The sequence below is a fragment of the Sus scrofa genome, unplaced genomic scaffold (genome assembly GCF_000003025.6).
Source record: "Sus scrofa isolate TJ Tabasco breed Duroc unplaced genomic scaffold, Sscrofa11.1 Contig1878, whole genome shotgun sequence".
Classification (NCBI taxonomy): Eukaryota; Metazoa; Chordata; class Mammalia; order Artiodactyla; family Suidae; genus Sus; species Sus scrofa.
Genome location: NW_018084968.1, coordinates 1562103 through 1584610, shown reverse-complemented (window position 1 = coordinate 1584610; position 22508 = coordinate 1562103). Strand labels below are relative to the sequence as shown.

The following is a 22508-nucleotide window of genomic DNA, read 5'->3' as shown; positions in this document are numbered from 1 at the left end:
TGACTGCACAGAGGAACTGCTCCCTGGCTCACTTAAGTGGTTGTGGGTAGGGTTCAGTTTCTCAAAGGTTGTTGGGTTGACAGCCTCTGTTTTCCCTGGCTCTTGGTTGGAAGCTCCCTCAGCTCCTCTGACGTCAGCTTCTCCATAGGGCAGCTCACAATCAGGCAGTTTCTTAGACCAGAGTGAGCAAGTGAGAACAGATAAGGGTAAGGTGGAAGTCGTAGTCTTTCTGTAATTTGATATTACAAGTGACAGCCTGGCCTCTTTGCATATGCTCTGCATTAGAAATGAGTCACCAGGTCTGCCCCACACTCTGGGGAATGGAATTACTGGCAAGGCCATAAGTACCAGGAAGCAGACACCATTGGGAACCATCCCAGAAACCATCCACCGTACCTAACCTGGCAAGTCTTCAAAGATTCAATGCGAAGGTTCAGAAAAAAAACCAAAAAACTCTTAGCACATTGCCTAGCACATAGTAAAGGTCCAAGGCAGTTCTTGTTGCTTGTATTATTGTAGTTTGATAAACGTCCATTGCTGTGCTCTTCTACAGATGATAATGGAGAAGGAAAAAGCATATGAGTGGACAGAAAAGTATCTGTTATCTATTGCCACAGTAATGCTGCATAACACACAATCCCCAGACCACAGTGGCATGCAAAATAAACACTTATTTTTACTCATGAGTGTATGGATTGCTTTGGAGGCTCTGCAGATCGGGGCTGGGCTTGGTGAGGCTCACTTCCAAGTTTGTGGTCAACTGCAGACCAGCCAGTGACTTTGCTGATGTTGGTGGTCTCTCTCACTGACTGGGTCTCCCAGGGACATCACATCTGACTTGTCTTTGTCCCATGTGACCTCTCACTCTGTAGCAGGCTAGCCCAGCTTGTCCTCAGGGAGCCCTTTCCAAACAGAATTCCGAGAGAGCAAGTTGAAGTTCATGAGTCTTCTTGCAGCCTCTGCTCGAGATTGGCACCCCATCACGTCTGCCATTTCTGTTGGCTAAAGGAGGTTGCAAGTCCAGCTCAGATTCAGAGGGTAGGGAAATAGATTCTGCCTCTCAGTGGGAGGAGCTGGAAAGCCACTTTGCAAGGGACCCAGATATGAAGAAAGGAAGAATTGGGACTATGTTTGTAATCAATCAACTACAGAAAGGAAACTAGAGAGATCTAGTTGAATTGAAATGTTATGCTTTCTAAAGCATTTGGGTAATTCTGAAGGGTTGAGGACTATCACTGAGTTTTGGACTCTTTATGCAGTCGTGTTGACATCGTGTAATACTAACGGTGATATTGTAAAAACATACGTTCATTCATTCATTCATCAAACATCTGGAACAGGGGTTGGCATGGTTGGCTTTTGGGCCAGATGATCTCTGCTGCAACTACTCAACGATAGCTGAAAGCAGCCTCAGAGGATATGGAAATGAATGGGTGTGCCCCTGTGCCACTGAAACTTTATGGACACTGAGATTTGAATGTTGTAGAATATTCAAGTGCCCTGAAATATTAAATTTTTTTCTTCAATTATTTAAGGTGGTAAAAACCATGCTTAGCTTGTGGGTTGTAAAACTCAGGTGGGGAGCCAGATTTGGCCTGTAGGCCCTGACCTTAGTCTAGAGTCCTTCCCAAGTGTCTGCCACACCATAGACTGTTAGACATCTTTTAAAGATCCCTCTTCAATGCATTGTCTTCTTTTACTCTCTTTGCAACCCTGTCTCTGATACAAGAGAAAGAAGAGCAGCCAGAGGAATTCCATTGCCTCTGGAGATGCTTAAGGAGGTGGGAACCCTGGGGAAAAGTCACCACGGCTCTGGGCAGGACCAGAGACATAATTTGCTGGACCCCAGTATAAAATAAAAATACAGGTTTTCTTTCTTTTTTTTTTTTTTTTTTTTTTTTTTCCAAATTTAGGAATTTCAAGACAGCAATGGTAGATCGTGAAACCAACACAAGACCCGGCTGACTTCCCAGGTCACAAACCCACCTGGCCAGCTCTGGCTGTTGGGCTTTGAACTTCTTTTCTTGTATGTTAAAAAAAAAAACCTCAAGTGATCACCTCATGCCTGTCAGAATGGCTGTTATCAAAAAGGTAAGTAATAACCAGTCTTGGGGAGGATGTGGAGACAGGGAAACCTCGTGCATGTTGGTAAGGATAGGGGTTGGCACAGCCACAATGGAAACGGCATGGGGGTTTCTCAGAAAATTAAAGTGGAACTACCATATGATCCAGCTGTCCCACTCCCGGGTATTTATCCAAAGACTATGAAAACACTAATTCAAAAATATATATGAACCCTTTGTTCACTGCAGCCTTATTTACAGGTTCAAAAGAGGAAAGCTACTGACGTGCCCACCAAAGGATGAATGGATAAAGATGTCCAATATATATAAAATATGGCTTGATACTCAGCGATCAAAAAAGACGGAATCATGCCTTTGGCAACAACATGGATGGACCTTGAGAGGCTTATGCTACGTGAAGTAAGTCAGATGGAGAATGACCCAGACCGTGTGAGTTCACTCACATGGGGCGTTTAAAAACCAAGCAAACGAACAAAACATTGACGTAGATGAACCCAACCAAACTAAAGCAAGACAAACCTGTAGATACAGAGCACAGCGTGGTGGTCACCAGAGAGGAAGAGGGTGAAATGGGTGAAGGCGACAGAAACTGAATTTTGGGTGGTAAGCACACTGTCAAGTATTCAGAAATCAAAATGCAATACTGTGCACATGAAACATATCATGTTATAAACCTCTGTTACCTCCATAAAAATCCCCCAAATTAAAAAAAAAAAATTGTTAAGTCTTCCTCGCAGGGTTATTTTAAGGATGAAGTGAACTAAATACATACCCATATGCTAGCCTGTTTCCTTCTATGCAGCAGGTGAACAAGAAAAGTTCTGACACGTCCTGGCATTCTTACCATGATGCTTCTGCTGGTAATTTTAATGACCAGCATCAACACAGGGGCAGGTTTGGGCAAAGAAGCAACCCAGTGAGGTTTGCACTTCCGCTGTTAGTAATTTTCCTGAAGGCTAGGACATCTGTTTGGAAAGTCCGTACCAAATGTGACGTAAGGGATTTGGGCCCAACTCAGAATAATTTACAAATGGCACACCGGGTCTTCTGTTTATCTTTCTGTATTTTTGATTGGCTTTATACTTTAAATCTTACAGCTCTCTCTGTGCCTTTTTGCCTTCCCCTCTTTCTGTTGCAACTTGACCAGATTATAGAAGGGCGGTGTAGACACTTGCCCCTTTCCAGAAAGCTGGTCCCCTCCCCAGGCCAGAAAGGTGTTATAGAAATTCCTGGGGGACTGCTTTTCAAACGGAACTGAATCCTTTCTGCCAAGGGCTTTCATCAAAGCCATTGTCAGAGCAGTGACTCTTGGTGTTGGAGTATGAGCTGTTTCTGGATATTTGAGCACGGGTGGACAGAAGTCCCTTATTTACTAATATGTTTGGTTGTAACTGACAGATTTATTTCAAATATTTGGTAAGTAACTTAATATTCATTCTAAAAGTGCTAAGGGTGAAAATTTTTGACTTGTAGAGAATGGATTTCCCAGATGAATCTCAAGGTTGATCGTGGAGAACATTCCAAACTTAATTTTTATAGGATCTACATATGCTTGGCATGCCTGTAAGGGGTGCTACGTGTCAACCCATCCCATGAAAAGGCAGCGATGGTCACTTCCAAAGCACTCACTACTTTAAACCCCAAACTCAAAACAACTGATGTTATTTCTTCAGCATTTATTATGTGCCAAGTGCTTTATATGCAAGGTATAATTTACATAAATCATCTAATTTAACTCTCACATGTGACCTATGGTCAAAATATTGCTGTCATTACTTTTGACAGGTGAGGAAATAGAGATTTGGCAAACACAGGGTGAACTGGGATGGGAATACAGGTTGGCCTATTTTTTTTTTTTTTTCTTTTTTATTGAGGTGAAATTCACACAACATACGCCTGGCCATTTTCTAGTGAACATTTCAGCAATGCTGAATGCATTCACCGTGTTGCACAGTCACCATCTCCTTCTAGTTCCAAAACATTTTCATCCACCCCTCCCACCAGCTCTTGGCAGCCACAAACCTGTGTTCCGTCTCTACAGATCTGGACCGATCAGTTTTTAATTGTACTGTGACACGGATGACTAGGATTTATTTAGTGCTGACTGTGTGCTGGGCATCTTTCTAGGAGTGTTGCTTGAGTGAAATTTCATTCTTTCTACCCTCTGCATAAGGTACTGTTATTACCTCTGATTTACAGAAAAGAACACGGAGGCACAGGGAGGTCCAGAAAGTCATCCAAGGTTACACAGCAACCAAGGGTCAGATGCTGGACTGGAACCTAGTGAATCCACAGCCTGTGCACTGTGGCCCATATACACAGCCCCAGTTCAGAGCTGTAGTCCTCAGGGGTATCCAGGGGAGGCTGCCTCATGCTCTGATTTTAACTCGAATCGCAGCTTCCGCTGTAAGACGATGGGGGAGGGCTCTCATAAAGGGATCTCCAGAGGCTTGAGGAAGCCCAGAGAGGGGAGAGATTGGTTCTGCCAGGACAGCCCAGAAAAGCATCTAGTTCTTTCCCTTCGCTGAAAGATCTTTGCAAGAATCAAATTCAAAATGACCTTTATGTATGAGAAAAAAACAAAGACCTTATCAAGTCTGATTGGATTTTAGTGGTGGGCATTGCCTTGGTTCTGCCACTACTAGCTGTGTGACCTTGGGCTGACGGCTTCACCTTTGTAAAGCAATCTTTCTTTACCTTTGAGTCTCTGTCTCTTCATCTTTCCAATCAGGGTGTTTTGACCCATAAACACATGGGATATTCTAAAACTGAATTATATGTTCTTTTTTTTTTTTTTTTTTTTTTGTCTTTTGTCTTTTTGCCTTTTTCTAGGGCCATTCCCGCGGCACATGGAGGTTCCCAGGCTAGGGGTCCAATCGGAGCTGTAGCCACCGGCCTACGCCAGGGCCATAGCAATACGGGATCCAAGCTGTGTCTGCAACCTACACCACAGCTCACGGCAATGCCGGATCCCCCAACCCACTGAGCAAGGCCAGGGATCGAACCTGCAACCTCGTGGTCCCTAGCCGGATCCATTAACCACTGAGCCACGACGGGAACTCCCGAATTATACGTTCCTGATAATTGTTTCGATGTCGGATTAAGACCTATTTTTAGGGGAGTTCCCGTGGTGGCTCAGCAGACGCAAATCCGACTAGTATCCATGAGGATGTGAGTTTGATCCATGGCCTCGCTTAGTGGGTTGAGAATTTGGTGTGGCCGTGAGCTGAGGTATAGGTCACAGATGCAGCTCAGATCTGGTGTTGGTGTGGCTGTGGGGTAGGCCAGTGGCTTCAGCTTCGATTCGACCCCTTGCCTGGGAAATTCCATATGCCTTGAGTGTGGCCCTAAAAAGACAAAAAAAAAAAAGACCTATTTTCATCGACAGAGCTGTTAAGCTTCTTCATGCTAAGGTCTACATAAGAAGAAGAAGAAGAATCTTTACCTACTGAGCTTATGATGAAACCTAGTCCCGTGATCGGGCCTGTGAAAAATAAAACAAAAATAAGAAGGCTCCACAGTCAGCTAGATTAGGGACATCCTGCGTACTCTGTCCCTGGGGTCCCCGCTTCCCAGCACCCTGGGGTCACTGAGGGGTCGTTAATGTGTATCTGTGCTTGATCCAGCTCCAAGGGATCTGCCATGAGAGATCTGGGTGCACCTGAGCATATGGGTGTTTTATTTTATTTTTTAATGTTTTGCTGCTTTTATTTTTATTTATTTATTCATTTTGATTTATGGTGGATGTTTTAAACCTCTCGGGTGGGGACCTCTGCTCTGTTCCTTTCTTGAATCTTCACTGTGCTCAGCGGCACATTCAAAGCTTTGAGGAGCTCATCAAGTGAAGTTTTAAAATCAAGCGCATCAAGTTTTAAAATCTGTATTTTTCTTTTCTTTTCTCTTCTTTCTTCTTCTTTTTTTTTTTTTTTTTTTTTTTTTTTTGCTTTTTAGGGCTAGACACATGGCATATGGAGGTTCCCAGGATAGAGGTCTAATCAGAGCTGTCGCCACTGGCCTACAGCAACACAGGATCCGAGCCACGTCTGGGACCTACACCACAGCTCATGGCAACACTGGATCCTTAACGCATTGAGCGAGGCCAGGGATTGAACCTGCAACCTCATGGTTCTGGTTGGCTTTTCTTCCACGGAGCCACTGATGGGAACTCCCAAATCTGTATTTTCTAATTGCAGTTTTGTTGGAACTCAACCAGACATAATTTGGAAAGCCCTCTCTCCTTCCATCCCTTTCTTCCTTCTCTGTAAAAATACATGAACTATTTTATTTAGAAGATATCCATCACCTTTTGGGCCTCATCTGCCATCTCCCCTCCCCGGGGGCCCCCTGGGCACTCTCGGATTTTGAGCCTTTGCACTTGCCTTTCCTCTGCCCTGTTTGCCCCACAGCTCACGCTCTTCTCCCTGCCCTTTTTGACTGTTAGGTCCCCTTTCCACCCAAGTTTTCCCACTCGAAAACCTCTGTCCCCTTTTCCTGACACCTTCCTTGCTTTATTTTTTCTCATCTTCATCTAACAATGCGATCCATCTTACTCATGGGTTTGTCGTCTACCTGTTTCGCTAGTGTCAGCTCCAGAAGGTCAAGGCTTTGGTCTCCTTCACAGCTGTGTCCCCAGCACCTAGAATGGGGCCTGGTATACAGCAGGTGCTTAATAAATACTTGTGGGCTGAATAAATGAATGGAAAGTATTGAGAATAAAATTACAAGCAGCTGTGTTTCCAGCACCCAGTTTGATGCCTGTTGGCATTTTGCCTCATTCCCTCAGTTCTTTCTTTCCTAGAGGAATAAAAACTCCACCGATTGCTGGAGGCCTCTAGTCCTGCCAGGCTCTGTCACCTTCCCATTGTCCAGGAGGTGACCCTACTCTGATCTCGGTGTGTCATCTTCAGGTCCATGATTTTATACTTATATACATGTATCCAGGATTCTTCTGGGGTTTTGCAATTTTGCATAAACTGAATACCTAACCTTCTACACTTTACTTTTTATGTCAACATTATATTTTATTCATGACGATACATGCAAATTTAATTCACTCATTTTAAGACTGGTGTACCATTCTATTGTATGATTAGGCCACAATTTATTTATTTTTCCTCTTTAAATGGAGATCTAGGTAGTTTTTTATTTATTGCTATTGCAAACAATGCTGCAGTGAACTCCCCTGGGCAATTTGTCTCTGTACTTGTGTAAGAGATTTTTCTTTTTTTTTTGATTTGGGATGTGGAATGGCTGGGTCTTAGGGTATGTGTATCTTCATATTTACTGGGTGTTACTCAATTTCTCGCCAAAGTGGTTGCATCCATTTTTGCTCCTCCCTGTAGTGATTTTGCTTACCTGGTAGGAAGTGAGTTGCTTCTTTCTGTCTCTTTTTCTTTTTTTATGGCCGCACCTGCAGCATAGGTAAGTTCTGGGCTAGGGGCTGAATCAGAGCTGCAGCTGCAGGCATGTGCCACAGCCATGGCAACACTGGATGCGAGCTGTGTCTGTGATCTACACTGCAGTTGGTGGCAATGCCGGATCCTTAACCCACTGAGCAAGGCTAGGGATCGAACTCACATCCTCAGAGAGACAGCATTGGGTTCTTAACCTGCTGAACCACAATGGGAACTCTGTGAGCTGATATCTTATAATTGCTTGTTTTTTACCTTTCCCTGGCTTCTAGTGATGCTGAGCCCCTTGTTAAAATTTTATTAGCTTTTCAGGTGAACGTGGTTGTGAACTGTTCTTTGCTGGCCTTCACGCATCATTGTTCTGAGTTGCTTGTCGTATTGTTATTGACTTGTAGAAATTCTTTATCTATTCTGGACACTAGTCTTTTGTCAGTCATGCTTTGCAAACATCTCCCAGTCTCTAGCCTTTTTCTTTTTTTTTTGTCTTTTTGCTATTTCTTGGGCTGCTCTGCGGCATATGGAGGTTCCCAGGCTAGGAGTCAGATTGGAGCTGTAGCCTCCGGCCTATGCCAGAGCCACAGCAACGCGGGATTCGAGCCGCATCTGCAACCTACACCACAGCTCACGGCAACGCCGGATCATTAACCCACTGAGCAAGGGCAGGGACCGAACCCGAAACCTCATAGTTCCTAGTTGGATTCGTTAACCACTGAGCCACGACGGGAACTCCCAGTCTCTAGCCTTTTAACTTTGATTATATAGCTTTGCTCTACAGATGGTATACAGTTTAATGTCAGAGCATTTTCTCTTACACAAAATGATGGAGATGAGTGGTACAATGTAAAGCATCAGTTTGGCAGGTTAGGTGGGGAGGAGGAGTCAGGGTTTGAGGCTGGGACCCTCACTGCAGGCCCCCATCACGCCAGTATAAAATCTCTTTGACTCCCAAGCCCTAATGTTTCTTAGGACAGTGTCATTTCTCACAGTGGGTGCCAGGCTATTTCTCTCTCTGCGAGGTCTCCTGCTGTGCTGTGCTGTACCCCCTGGACGCCAGCAATCTCAGCAGCTGCCTTGGCTGCAAAACCGCCATACCAATTGTCATACCAACTTAGCTGACTTGCAGAAATGGACTGCTTTTCCTTTCTGGTATATTTGTGTGATAATTGGAAAGAGCAAGAGAGAGGGATGGAAACAAACCTGACCCAGGGTTGTGCTGGGCTGTGCAGGCTTGTACAACAAACACAGAACATTCTCACCACCTCCAAAGGGTCAGGCGGGCCAGCCAGATGAAGGACCCCATGGGAGGCTTCTGAATACATCCACAGACGGCAGGGACCCTCCTCCATGGCAGGCAGACCCTGGTTCAGGTACCTCCTTTAGAACCTAGAAGCCCAATACTTTGGGGTACCATTTCTTATGATACAGCTTTTGCTTTATACTGGGTTACCCCAAACTCAGTGACTCGGTGACAGATGCAGCAGGCCAGCCCCGTTATCCTGCTGCGAAGGAAGTCGAGGGATCAGCTAGTTCTGACCATCAAGGCAGCTGGCTTCTCACCGTGATTCTTCTACAAGGTGGTCATGTGACCTCCAATGAGTCTACTCCCTCTTTGACTTCATCTTCTAATGTTCCCAGCATGGTCTTCAGGCTGCAGGAGGTGCCCTCGCGTTCCCAAATGGTTGCAAGAATGCTCTATCCTATTGACCATCATTTATTCAACTGCCTGAGCAGGAGGCAGTACAGTCAATGCCAATCTTAGTCCACCTCTAGTTCAGCTCATTAGTATCAATAAGAACCAGGAGACACACCCCAATAGATAAATAATAATAATTGTGATGATTCAGTGACACTTGGCTATGTGCTTGGTAAGTATTAGTTCAAAATTCTCCCAATCAACTATGTCTCAATAAAAATTAAAAAGCAAAAATCATCCCCCAACTCAATTTCCCTACTATTTGGTGAGGGTTGAATGTAGTCATCCTAAGCTCCAGGGGGCGCTGTTTGTCTGTTCTTTGTGCATGGTCCTCTCTGGAGTACATCTACCAAGCCCACCTCTTGGGTAGCTGGTGGCCCTATAAACGTTATGAGTCGTCCCTTTTAAAGTGGGAAAGACAATGGGATCCTAATGTACAGCACGGGAAATGTGTGTGATTGGGTCACTTTGTTGTATAATAGAACTTGATGAAACATTGTAAATCAACTATAATAATAATGATAAATTAAGACCAAAAAAAAAAAAAATGGGAACGACAGCTCAGCATGATTTAAGTAACTTCCCTGAGCACCTATGCATCATTAAAGGTAGAAGACTCCCGCAGCCAAAAACTAAGCCTTTGGCAGAACATCAAGCTGCCATCTGCAGAGCAGTGCAACTTCTTTACAGGAGAGGACGTAGGACTAGGACTGAGGACATCTGGGTGCACAGCCCTACCCTGTGACTGCGAACACCTCTGTGCCTCAGTTTCCCTGTCAGCAAAGTGGCGCCATGCTCATTCCTACTCCATAGGCTCACATTCAAGGAGGTAATGCATGTGACATCCCGGAGGCTATGGCTGGCATATGGTAGGCATGCGGTGAACTCTAGGAGCAAATGGAAAATGTCTTTTTTCGTGGAGGAAAGCCACCAAGTGTCTTCCTGAGACAGCTGCTCCCTGATGGCTGACCCAGGTGGCTGGTGATGAGCCCAGCCTTTTGAAGGGGGTCGTCTTTTCCAACAGAACATGACACAGCCACGGGGAAAGTTGTTTTAGTTTTACTTAGTTTGATTTATTATTGATAATGCTGGAGATAAATGAGGATCATTAAAATAAGAATAAGAGGCCACAGTCTGCAAGCTGTTTTGCATTCTGAAGGTGTCTGCTTTGCTTTGGCTGGGACCTGCGTGAACATGTGCAGGTGGGAGGGAGAAAGCCGTGTTGGGAAAGTCTAGGCAGTGAGAGAGGAAGCCCAGCATGGAACTGTGTCTTAGTTGGCTGGGACTGCCGTAACAAAACACCTTAGACCGAAGGTCTTAAACCCCAGAAAGTAATTTTCTCACAGTTCCTGGAGACTGGAAGTTCAAGAGCAAGATCAAGGTGCTGGTTGATTCTGCTCCTGGTGTCTCTTCTTGGCTTGCAGATACCCACGCTGGGATCACATGGCTTTTCTTCTGAGTACCCAGGGCAGTGGGGAGGAGGGAGAAGGAGAGAGAATGGAAGGGAGGTTGTGAGAAAGAGAGAGAGAGTGAGCTTTTGTGTATCTTTCTGCAAGGACACTAATTCTATTGGAATAGGGCCCCATTCTTTTTTTTTTTTTTTTTTCTTTTAGGGCTGCCCCCATGGCATATGGAAGTCCCAGGCTAGGGACTGAATCAGAGCTGCAGCTGCTGGCCTACACCACAGGCACAGCAACGTGGGATCTAAGTCTGTGACCTACACTGCAGCTCATAGCAAGGCTGGATTAAACCGGCGTCCTCACAGATACTAGTTGGGTTCCTTACACAGAACCACAGTTGGAACTCCCTGGGCCCCATTCTTAAGACCTCATTTAACTTCATTTACCTCATAAAGGCCCCATCTCCAAAGAGAATCACATTGGGAATTAAGTCTTCAATGTATGAACTTGAGTGCCTTCCCACTCTTCCAAGAAGCCTGCAATGACAGTTGTTACTGCCAAAAAGGACAACTGTCAGCGCCTTTGTTTTTATGTCCTCAGAAAACCTGATGAGGCTGGGGGTGGTCATTAGCATTTCCCTTTTAAAGATGAAGAGACTGAGGCATGGAAGGAAAGTCACTGGCTCAGCAGGTGAAGGGTGGAGCCAGGTTGAGGCTGTTGCATGCATGGCTCCTTGTGTTACTCATTGTACCTTGTCAATTTCAGAGGGAGGTAGTGGGAAAAGCACCAACTTTTGAATGAACCTTGGGTGAGATACTACCTCTGTCATGTAGTGGTGAGATCTTCAGCAAATTATTTGCTTTCTATGAGTGTATTTGTGTCACTTGTAAGAGGGTACCAGCCCTACCCGTTCACAGCCTTGTTGAGCTCAAATGAGATGATGTATGATGACTACTCAGTAGAGGGCCCAGAATACTGTAGCCACTCAGTCAATGGAATCATTTAACTTTTTGTTAGTCCCAGGAGCAATTGGGATAAAAATTTCCTTAGTGGTATTTGTCACTACCCAGTTTGGTGTTTTCTCCCTATTCTGGTTGTCTATTGACACATCACAAACCACTCCAAAACATTGTGACTTAAAACTATATCAATCATTTTATCATTTCTCATGGTTTCTCTGGGTCAAGAATTTAGGAAGTCTCTGTGGGTAGGTGGTTCCAGCTTGCAGGCTCTCATGTGGTGTAGCAGGGGTGGCTGGAGTGGCAGGGAGCTGGAACATCTGGAACCTGGTCTGGCATTTCTATCTTTCTTTGCAGCCTCAGAACTTCTCCTCATGGTCTAATTTGTGCTTCCTTACAGCACAGCGACCTGAGAATGGTCAGGCTTCTTGCACAGCAGCTCCAGCACAAGTGTTCCAGTGAACCAGGGAGAAGCTGCATTGGCTTTTATGACCTAGCCTGGAACTCACATTGCATCACTTCCTTTTTACTCTGTTGACCAACCAATCATTACTTTTGGACCAGTTCAAGGTGAAGACTATAGAGCCCACCTCTTGTTGGCAAAAGGATCAAAGAATTGGCAAACATGTCTTAAAACCACTAGGTGTGAGCTCCCTAGGGGCAGAAACTTTGCTTTGTTCACTGTTATATCCCTGGTACCTCAAACAGCATCCAGAACATAGGAAATGCCCAATAAATATGTATTGAATGAATGAAACAGTTAAGAATGTGCTAAAGTTCAAGCCCCTGAAGTACTCTTATCCCCATAGTTATCCACAGTCTTAACAATGCATTGAGCCAACTGCTAAGCACATAGAAGAAAGGATGCTAATTAAGCATGCAGAAACAAACCTCACTTAGAAAGCAAAATGCAATATTACCTGCCTAGACATATTCACTGGGGACTTACTCTTAGAGGTTCATGTCTTATTCATCTCTGTCTCTTTTAGAGCTGAGCCCAAGGCAGGTGATCAATGAATGGTTTTTCAGAGAATGGTCAAGTGTACTCTGGTCTTGAGGTAATTGCACAGCTTCTTTATTAAAAAGTTAATAAAAGCCCCACTTCTAGGGCAGCTTGTTTCAGGGAAACAGGTGCAGTGAAGAGAAATGTGTCAGCTTCCATTTATTAAACACTTTCTATGTGCCAGGGAATGTGACAAGCACTTTGGATGCACAATATCATTTTTTTTTTCTCCATAGTAACCCATCAGTACCACTGTTAGGTCTCTTAGCCCCCATTTTGGAGATGTTGAAAAGGAGCCTCAGAGAAGTTAATCCTACCCTTTTTCCCATTACGTTTGCAGGTGGTAAGTGGGGCGGGAGGCTTTAATGTTCATTTGGCTGAAAAAGCTGAGTTCTTTGCCAGGTTCCATACTGCCTCCTTGAGGCTTGAGGGGGTCTAGTTGTGGCCTAGCACAGCCAAAGACTCTACCTCATCTCATCTACTCCTGGACTTCTAGTGGGCACCACCCACTAAGGAGTATTTTGGCAATTTTGATGTTTAGCAAAGACCAGGTAATATGTGGGTCACAGGTCATTTTAAGATGATAGTAAGGTGGGTGTCTTAAGTGTTTTCATGACCAACCAAAACAAGGCACAAATGAATGTTTATACAAAATCGAAACAGACTCACAGACATAGAGAATAGACTTGTGGTTGCCAAGGGGGAGGTGGGGGGAGTGGGATGGACAGACAGGGAATTTGGGTTTGGTGGATACAGACTATTCCATTTAGAATGGACAAGCAGGAGTTCCCGTTGTGGCGCAGTGGTTAACGAATCCGACTAGGAACCATGAGGTTGCGGGTTCGGTCCCTGCCCTTGCTCAGTGGGTTAAGGATCCGGTGTTGCCGTGAGCTGTGGTGTAGGTTGCAGACGCGGCTCGGATCCTGCGTTGTTGTGGCTCTGGCGTAGGCCGGTGGCTACAGCTCTGATTCAACCCCTAGCCTGGGAACCTCCATATGCCGCGGGAGCCGCCCAAGAAATAGCAACAACAACAACAACAACAACAACAAAAAGACAAAAGACAAAAAAAAAAAAAAAATTAGAATGGACAAGCAATGAGGTCCTACTGTACAGCACAGGGAACTGCATCCAATCTCCTGGAATAGAACATGATGGAAGATAGTATTTGAAAAAGAATGTGTGTGTATATATATATGTATGACTGGATCACTATACTGTACAGCAGAAATTGGCACAACACTGTGAATCAACTATACTTTAATTAAAAAAACTTCTTAATATAAATAATTTAGAAAGGGAAAGGGTGACAGACAATCTCAATACACTTGAACTTAGCAAAGGAGTCTTCTGCTATCAGATCCTGGAGGTGTGGCTGGGGTTATGTAAGTGGCCAGCATCCCAAAAAGCTGGAGTTCACGCCCCATCCACACTGTAGGAATTAGGCTGAGCTCTCACCTTTTAAGGAGGCAGCAGATAGCAGAAGATGATGGATATGGGTTCAAAGCCAAAGCTGCCTCTTCCTAGTGGTGCAACCCTGGACCAGTGATTTCATTTCTCCAAGCCTCTATTCCCTCATCTGTCAAATGGGGACCACAGTCCCAACTTTCAGGGCTGGATTAAGTGAGATAATAAAGCAGTATTTATCAAGTACCTATTATGAGCCAGGGGTTTTTCTGGGCAATGGGGAGCCAGTGGTGAAGACCAAGTCATGGACATGATGGAGCTTACATTCTAGCAGGCCTTGACAAGAACCTTGAAAACAAATTTAAAAAAAATCATTACAAGTGGTATTAAATCCAAAAAGAAATCATGGCAAGGGGATACAGGGAGAGGAGGTTTGCTGTTTTGGATGGGGAAGGGGTGTTAAGGAGCCCTTCCGGGGAGGTGTTGTTTGAGTAGAGACCTGAGTTAGGTGAGGAAGGGAGCTGGTTTCAGGGTGCAGCCAGTGGGACAGCTGAGGGAGGAGCCTCAATACCCTGATGTAGCAACAGCAAGGCCAGGTGGCCTTGAGAGCACAGAAGGAAGACTGGGAGGGAAAGAGGTCACACCAAGGAGAGCTGGATCATGAAGAGCCCCAGAGGCCAGGGTCAGGGCCTGGAACTTGATTATTATTATTTTTTTTTTCTCGTCTTTTTGCCATTTCTTGGGCCGCTCCCTGCGGCATATGGAGGTTCCCAGGCTAGGGGTCGAATCAGAGCTGTAGCCACCGGCCTATGCCAGAGCCACAGCAACGCGGGAGCCTAGCTGCGTCTGTGACCTACACCACAGCTCACAGCAACGCCGGATCGTTAACCCACTGAGCAAGGCCAGGGATCGAACTGGCAACCTCATGGTTCCCAGTCGGATTCATTAACCACTGAGCCACGATGGGAACACCGGAACCTGATTCTTAGTAGATGCTCACAGGCCAGTTGGACTGGTGATTCCTCATCACCTCCAGCTACCAGACCCTCTACTGGGCAAGGGGGCAAAGATGGTGGGTTAACCAAGCTCCTCATTCTTCAGACCACCGAGCTCCTTTCCTTTCCTCTGTTCCCATCTTCTAGCTCTTATTCCTAAGAACCAAAGGCTGTCTGGGAGCTTTCCAGATTTTGAGCATTTTGCTCTGTTCTGGCATCACAGTCTAAAATGCATCTGGGACTTCCCGTTGTGGCTTAGCAGAAACGAACCCAACTAGAATCCATGAGGACACAGGTTTGATCCCTGGCCTTGCTCAGTAGGTTAAGGATCTGGCATTGTGGTATAGGCTGCAGGCACGGCTTGAATCCCTCGTTGCTGTGGCTGTGGCATAGGCCAGCAGCTGCAGCTCCGATTCGACCTCTAGCCTGGAAACTTCCATATGCTGCAGGTGCAGCCCTAAAAAAAGAAAAAAAAAAAAAAAAAAACAACAGCATGAAAAAAAATAACAGAAAGGAGCATTTCTGTTTTCAATGAACTTTCTAATCCATTTTCTTTATGGCTGAGATCACACTTACTAAACCTGCACTGGAGATGTTGTCATTGTGGGAACTGAAGGTCCTTAAGCACAGAGAAAATGGGAACCACCTCCCTCTTACATTGCAGCTTCAGAAGCATTTTACCAACAACAGTGTATGTTATCTCTGGGGGAACAGAGATCCAAGGTTCCCTGCAAAGCACTTCATCTAATTCTCGCTATGCTGTGAGGTAGGGATCAGATATTGCCCACATTTTGAAAAAAAGGAAACCAAATCGAAGAGCAGTAAAGTGACTTGCCTAAGGTCACACAGCTTAGAAGGGTGTGACCAAGTGCTATCAACTGCCCATGGGCTTGGCTTGACCAAACTTCAGTCAAGCCTACCTCTTTCCTACAAGCTCTGAAATTTTGGCTGGTCTCCAAGTTTATGCAAGAATCAAGGAGCAGAACAACTGTTCCAAGAGGCTGGCCACAAAGAGAAATCTTATTATGCTTGCCTGCCTTCCCCAAAGTCCCTCCCTGCCCATCACACTGCACACCCACCACAAAAGAAAAGTATTTTCCTTCTGGATTTTGAGATGCTTGAAGATACCAAAGTCAAAGCATCCTTCCTATTGCAATCGTCTTTTTGAGTAAAATCTCTGCCACCCCAAGTCTCAATCAGTTTTTCACTTGTCACAGGCAAGCTGGCTTTTGAACTCAGAATTCTCTAAACTCTCCAGTTGATTCAGCGGTGGAGTACTCAGAAACATTTACCTTGGGTGTGGAAAGCTGTGATGCACAGATGTATTTTCTTCTAGAAATCAAATGGGAGGTGATATCGCTGATAATATAATCAGATTAAAATCTGACTCTCTTATGTTTATGTTGGTCTTTAAACATAAAAAATAATTTATAAAGAATCCTGACACCTGAAACTAACACAATATTGTGAATCAGCTATACATCAATAAAAATAATCTAGAAAGAATTGTAAAAGATATCACAGTCAGGTTTTTTTGATTTCTAGAAACATATACTTCTGTTTGTTCATGTGTTGGTCTTTGGCCCACACAGCCCAGAAGATGTATGATATTTTAGAAAAAGATTATGGGAAACAAGCTTAAATGTGAGAAGATCAATATATATGTTTTTGTGAAATATGGTGGAACTACCTTATTTGAATTCTACAAGGTTGAATAAGGATACGGATTTCCCAAGCTCATTAAGCACAGTTTTTGTGTTGGCATAATTGTTTCAGTAGTCATGGGCATGAATCAGAATCAGATGGATCTAGGTGTGAGTCCAAGCTTTGCCTTTTGCTGAGTGTGTGGATTTGGGCAATTTCCTAGGTTCCTCTGTCTATAAAATCCCTCCCACTTTTTTCTTTTGTAGTGAGGCAGAAGTATAATCTTGCATGGGGCAAGATGCATAATACTTGCTTGATAAATTCTAAAAACATATAAGAGGAAGGATCCACTTTGGGGGAGAAGCACTGTTTACCATTAAAGAGATTTTGCGGAGCAGGGGAGACATTCTGATGAACCATAATAATTGTATTCAAGTCCATCTACTTGCATAAAAATTTATCTTTTGTCCCAGCCTGTCCCATGGGTTGACTCTCCCTGTGTCTGCTCTTAGCACATGTTTGCCAAGCCTGTTGCCTCAGTAGATCCTCACAGATGGTTCCTGCACCTACAGGGTCCTGGGTCCTTTTGGCTGCAGGTTACAGTTACCCATCACCAGCCCCTTCCCCAGGGGTACAGCCGGGTCTGAGCACAGAGGCCAGTTGGGGCTGAGTCCTCTCTCAATGTTAGCTTAAGCAGTGTGCAGTCAACCACTTGACATGTGGCTGAGTAAACCTTCTCTTGAGCAAAGAGCCCTGGAGACCTCCAGAAGCAAAGTTATCAAGAAAATGAGTGTGGTTCACAGAGTCTGCTGCAGCCCCTCTGACCTACCTTTGACAGTCAGAGGGCTGTGACATTAGCTTTGGTAAGCTACCCAGGTCAGGCTGGAATGAATGAATGAATTGCGTCTACTTAAAGTGTTTTAATTAAATTTTTAAAAATTTTTTTGGCCATACCCACAGCATGTGGAAGTTCCCGGGCCAGGGACTGAGCCCTTGCCGCAGTATCAGACCTGAGCTGCTGCAGTGACAACCCCAGATCCTAAGCCACTGTACCACAAGGGAACTCCATCTTGAGTCTGCTTAAAGAATGAATAAACAGTGAGTCTTCTTAACCCAACCCTTAATTTTAGCCCTTGGCATATTACGATGCATTCATTTATTTACCCCGAGTGACAGCATCCCTGTAGTGGTTTCCCAGGGCTTCTGTGACAAATACCACAACCTGGGTGGCTTAAAACAACAGTCATTTATTCCATCGCAGTTCTGGAGGCTAGAAGTTGGAGATCAAGGTGGTGGTAGGGCCATGCTCCTTTCAGTCTCCTTGACCCTTCCTTGCTTTTTCCAGTTTCTGCTGACTCTTGGCTTTCCTTGGCTTGTGGCTGCTTCACTGCAATCTCTGCCTTCATTGTCACACAGTGTCTTTTCCCTGAATGTCTCTCTTTCTCTTACAGGGACACTGGTCATAGGGGATGTAGGGCCCATTCATGCACCTCAGATATTAGTAACCAGATATCTTATACCAGTATGGCCTCACTTTAACTAGTTACATCTGCAAAACTCTTATTTTTAAGTAAGGTCACATTCACAGGTATCAAAAAGGATTGCATGTATATCTGTGGGGAACACCATTCAACCTGTTACCATAGTCACTGTCGGGGGTGGAACCAACCCCATCTGCTGCCCTCTCTTCCCAGCTACCAACACCTCAGGTCATGCAGCATGACCACAAAATACTTTTTTGGGGTTCTGATCACCAAAACCCCAGGGAGGTCTGAAGGATAAGGCATCAAGGAAAGCTTTAGGTTTCCTAAGTAAAAATATGCTTGCCTGGCTCAAGACTCTTTTTCTTACTTCTGGTTTGGAATATGCACATGTCTTTAGCGGTACAGTTCTCTTTTGGTGGCCAGGAAGGACATATACAAAGAGGAAAGTCACCCCCCTAGTGTTGCTGAGGATGAGCGAGAAGGAGCCTGGGTCATGCATGAGGTGTCCCCCAACCTTCACCCCACTCCCCACCGCTGGGCTCCTTGATTTGGGAGCCAAATAAACTCTTATCTTGCGGTGTCTTTGTTACGAGGTTCTGTCATTACGCAGCTAAATTAATGCCTGATCGATTCACATGATGATCTTTCCCCGATGAGGATGATAACAAAATAACGGAACCCACTATTTACTGAAATGCTCTTTGCAGGCATTGCATTAAACACTTTATATGGATCATATAATTTAGTAAAGATAATAAACCTTTAAGGTAGCACCACTGTTATCCTCATTTAACAGATGAGGAAGCTGAGTCTGAGAGAGAGTAATCCACACTCTTATGGTCACACATTGAGCAAGTGGTGGGTTCAGGATTCAAACACAGGTTTCCTGGCCCCAAGCCTGTGATTGTTCCGGGATATGCCATGTGGCCTATTCCCAGGAAAACCTTGGGAAAAGAATAAAAGTCACAGCAGTTGCAGTGATGACGGTGGTCAGCATGTGTTGAGGAAGTGCCATTTATTCATTTAGTCATTTACTGAGTAGCAAGTGCCAGGCACTGTGCCAGTGGTTAAGCTGTAGGATCGCGTAGTGAACTCTTCAAAGGGCAGGAGTTCAGCACTCCCTCTATAGCCTTCGGCACAAAAGGCTCTGAAAAGCTGAATGGTGATGGGATCATTTGAACTAGGCATTATAGGAAGAGCAGATGTTTGGTAGATGAAGAAGGAGAAACCAGTCATTTAAGAGACAAGGAACAGTTGGCATCAAGGTTGCTTTGCCAGGGTTTGGTCCTCAGAAAGGTATGGATGTGTTCCCCAGTGTCAACTTGACCCCCTTTTTTTTTCTATGAAAAATAGCACATCCCTAACTTTAATCTGGGCACTTGGTCACCCAGCTATAGACAACATTTCCCAGACTCCCTTGCTCCCAGTTGTAGTCATCTGATTAAGTGCTCATCAACAGAATGTATAACGTGTCATTTCTTTAAAAAGGAAGAGCTGATTTCCTACTTCCTATGGACCAAAGCATGGGCAAGGTAATGATCCAGCCATGACCTTGGAGGTGAAGGTGACATACGAGGAGAATGCTGTGGCAGGAAAATGGAAGGAACCCCAGTCCCTGCATGGCTGTGGAACAGGGCTGCCCTGTCATCTTAGACCACTCACTCATCTTCGATTTTTAGGTAAGAAAAAAGTAAACTGTTATTTTATTGAGTTGGCTAAAGTTGGGGGCTTCTTTATGACAACAGCTTAGTTGGTACCCTAATACACTGGATCTTAACCTGGACCATATCTGGAGGAAGAGTCACCCAGTTAATTTATTCCAGCCTCCAGGGGAAGAAAGTTGGAGGGATGGGGGAGCTTGATGTGGGAAGGAGGAGAAAAGTTGCAGGCTCCTCAATTTATTCTTAGCAAACTCATGCTTTTGTTAAGTTATTAATTCACAAATTCTTATTGAGCACATGTTGGAGCATCCACCAAACCCAGTCAGCTGTGTTTTCGTCTTTGCTCTATTTTCTCCATCTCACTTATCACTATCGAAAATTACATTATCTATCTTGAGTGCAGTAGTATTTACCAGAAGGTAAATTTATGGCACCGGAGAAGGGAAAGTTATCAAGTTTTGCAAGAAGAAATATAATGTGGGAAGTTAGTGAAGCCGTGGGAACTGGTATAAATCATCAGGATCGTGTGGAGAAACAGACAAAGAATAAGAGGGAGGTTGCAGCCCAGGCGAGGTCTGCTTTCTGATGAGCACAAGGGTGGGGTCTGGGAGGATGTGGCAGAGGGTCCAGTGGCCACTGGAGGCTCACCTCCCACACCTCAGTTGCATAGGTCTTGGGGCCCATTTACATCCCAATGAGAAAAGCCTTCTGCAGTGGAGTAAACTGCAGTGAAGATGGATAACTCAAGGCGTTTGTGGGAGGCGGTGGGGATTGAGAGAAGCTGTCCAGCAGAATGAGCATGAGAGCATGAAGGGATGACACTGAATGATGTAGAGGAGATTAACCTCGAACTTCTGGGGCCTGCATATACTTCTCTCTCCCGCTGTGTCATCCACAGCCAATCCCAACACGAGTCACGTAACTAAAGGCTATGTAGTCTTCCTTGTTTAGGCTGTTGACCAGACACCCAGGGAGGACAAGGTTTGTGAAGAACAGTTTATGACCCATTTATTGTCTAGAAGGAAACCTCCATGAGGGCAGGACCTGGTCGGCCGTCTTCACTGCTCTCTCCCCAGCACCTAGAACAAAGCCTGGCACATAAGAGTTCAATAAATAATTTCTGACCAAGTGAGTAAAAAAGCAGACAAGTAAATAAAACACTATCCAATTCCAATAATTCTAAAAAAGAAGATAGAGGAGTTCCTGTTGTGGCTAAGCTGGTTTGTGAGGATGCAGGTTCAATCCCTGGTCTCACTTAGTGGGTTAAAGATCCAGCATTACTGCAAGCTGTGGTGTAGGTCACATAGGCAGCTTGGATCCAGCATTGCTGCGGCTGTGGTATAGGCTGGCAGCTATATCTCCAATTCGACCCCTAGCCCAGGAACTTCCATGTGCCGCCATAAAAAGAAAAAATAATAAATAAAAAAGAAGCTGTAAAAGTTCCCATTTGGCTCAGTGGAAATGAATCCGACTAGGAACCATGAGGTTGCAGGTTCGATCCCTGACCTTGCCCAGTGGGTTAAGGATCCAGTGTTGCCGTGAGCTATGGTGTAGGTCACAGATGCGACTGGGATCTGGCATTGCTGTAGCTATGGTGTAGGCCGGCAGCTGTAGCTCTGATTAGACCCCTAGCCTGGGAACCTCCATATGCCACATGTGAGGCCCTGAAAAGCACACACACACACACACACACACACACACACACACACACACACACACACACACTATAACTACTTTGAGATGGAGAAAACAGAAGAAGCCTTTCTTTAGGAGTTTGGGCAGAGAAGTAAAGTTTAAGAATGATTCCAGAAAGAGAAAGAGTCAGCCATGCTGAGAACTGGAAGAAAAGCATTTCAGGCAGAGGGAACAGCATGTGTGAAGATCTCAAGGTGGGAGAGAGTTTAGTATGTCCCAGAAACAAAAAAGAAGACTGGTCTCACTTCAGGGAGGGTGGCAGAAGCTGAACTGAAAGAGGTCAATGGGGCCTGGGTCCTTAGGGTTAGGAGCTGGGATTTTATTCTCAGAGTATTTATTCCCTACATCTAGGGAGACAGAATTCAATCTTGCTTTGGACAAAGTGTGGAGAAAATGGATGAGAGGCAGAGAAGTGTTTAGGCGAGAGAGTCAGTTCATAGACAATTGTAGTGGTCTACATAAGCACTGACATTGAAATGGACCTAGGTCATGTCTATAAAGTTAGAAGAGAAGTGGGCAGACTTATTTGGAGCTTGCTGATGGATTGGATATGGGCGATGAGGCACTGAGGACACAAGGATGCTGGATCAGCTAGCTCTTGCTGTGTAACAAATCGCCCCCACATTCATGGCTTAAGACAACAATCATGTGTTATTTCAGCTCACACCTCTGTGATTGGTTATGGATTGGCTGGCCTAAGATGGGTTTCCTATAGATCTCAGCTGGACTTCTTCATGCTTTTGTGGATCAGCAGGGGTTGGAGTAACGGTGCTCTGCTGGAAGCTAGGCTCGTCTGGGTTCGAGAAACGGAGGCAGCTCTGATCCAAAAGGATCGCTTCCGTTTCCTCCTGGGTGAGGAGGCATGTTCTCCTCACAGTGATACTGGAGGCACAAAAGGCAGCAATTACACAAGAGCATTTTAAGACTGCCTCACATTCGCTGCTATTTCCTTGGCCAAAGAAAGTCCTACAGGGTCGTGGAACTGGGCTTTAGCGTATGGGAAAGTACTGCTGCCCAGTCAAATGGCAAATGGTGTGGATACCATGAGGGGTGAGGAATGGAGCCATTACTGCAA

At 45.0% G+C, this 22508-nt stretch overlaps 1 long non-coding RNA gene across 1 annotated transcript in view; it reads left to right on the top strand.

The window, feature by feature from the left end:
* The window catches only part of LOC106510288, a 41110-nt gene that overhangs the window by 3874 nt on the left and 14728 nt on the right, over positions 1-22508 (top strand). The window contains exons 2-4 of the long non-coding RNA XR_001308683.2: positions 1914-2091; positions 2325-2483; positions 19566-19756. This is a non-coding gene — a long non-coding RNA (uncharacterized LOC106510288). The remainder of the gene's footprint in view (positions 1-1913; positions 2092-2324; positions 2484-19565; positions 19757-22508) is intronic.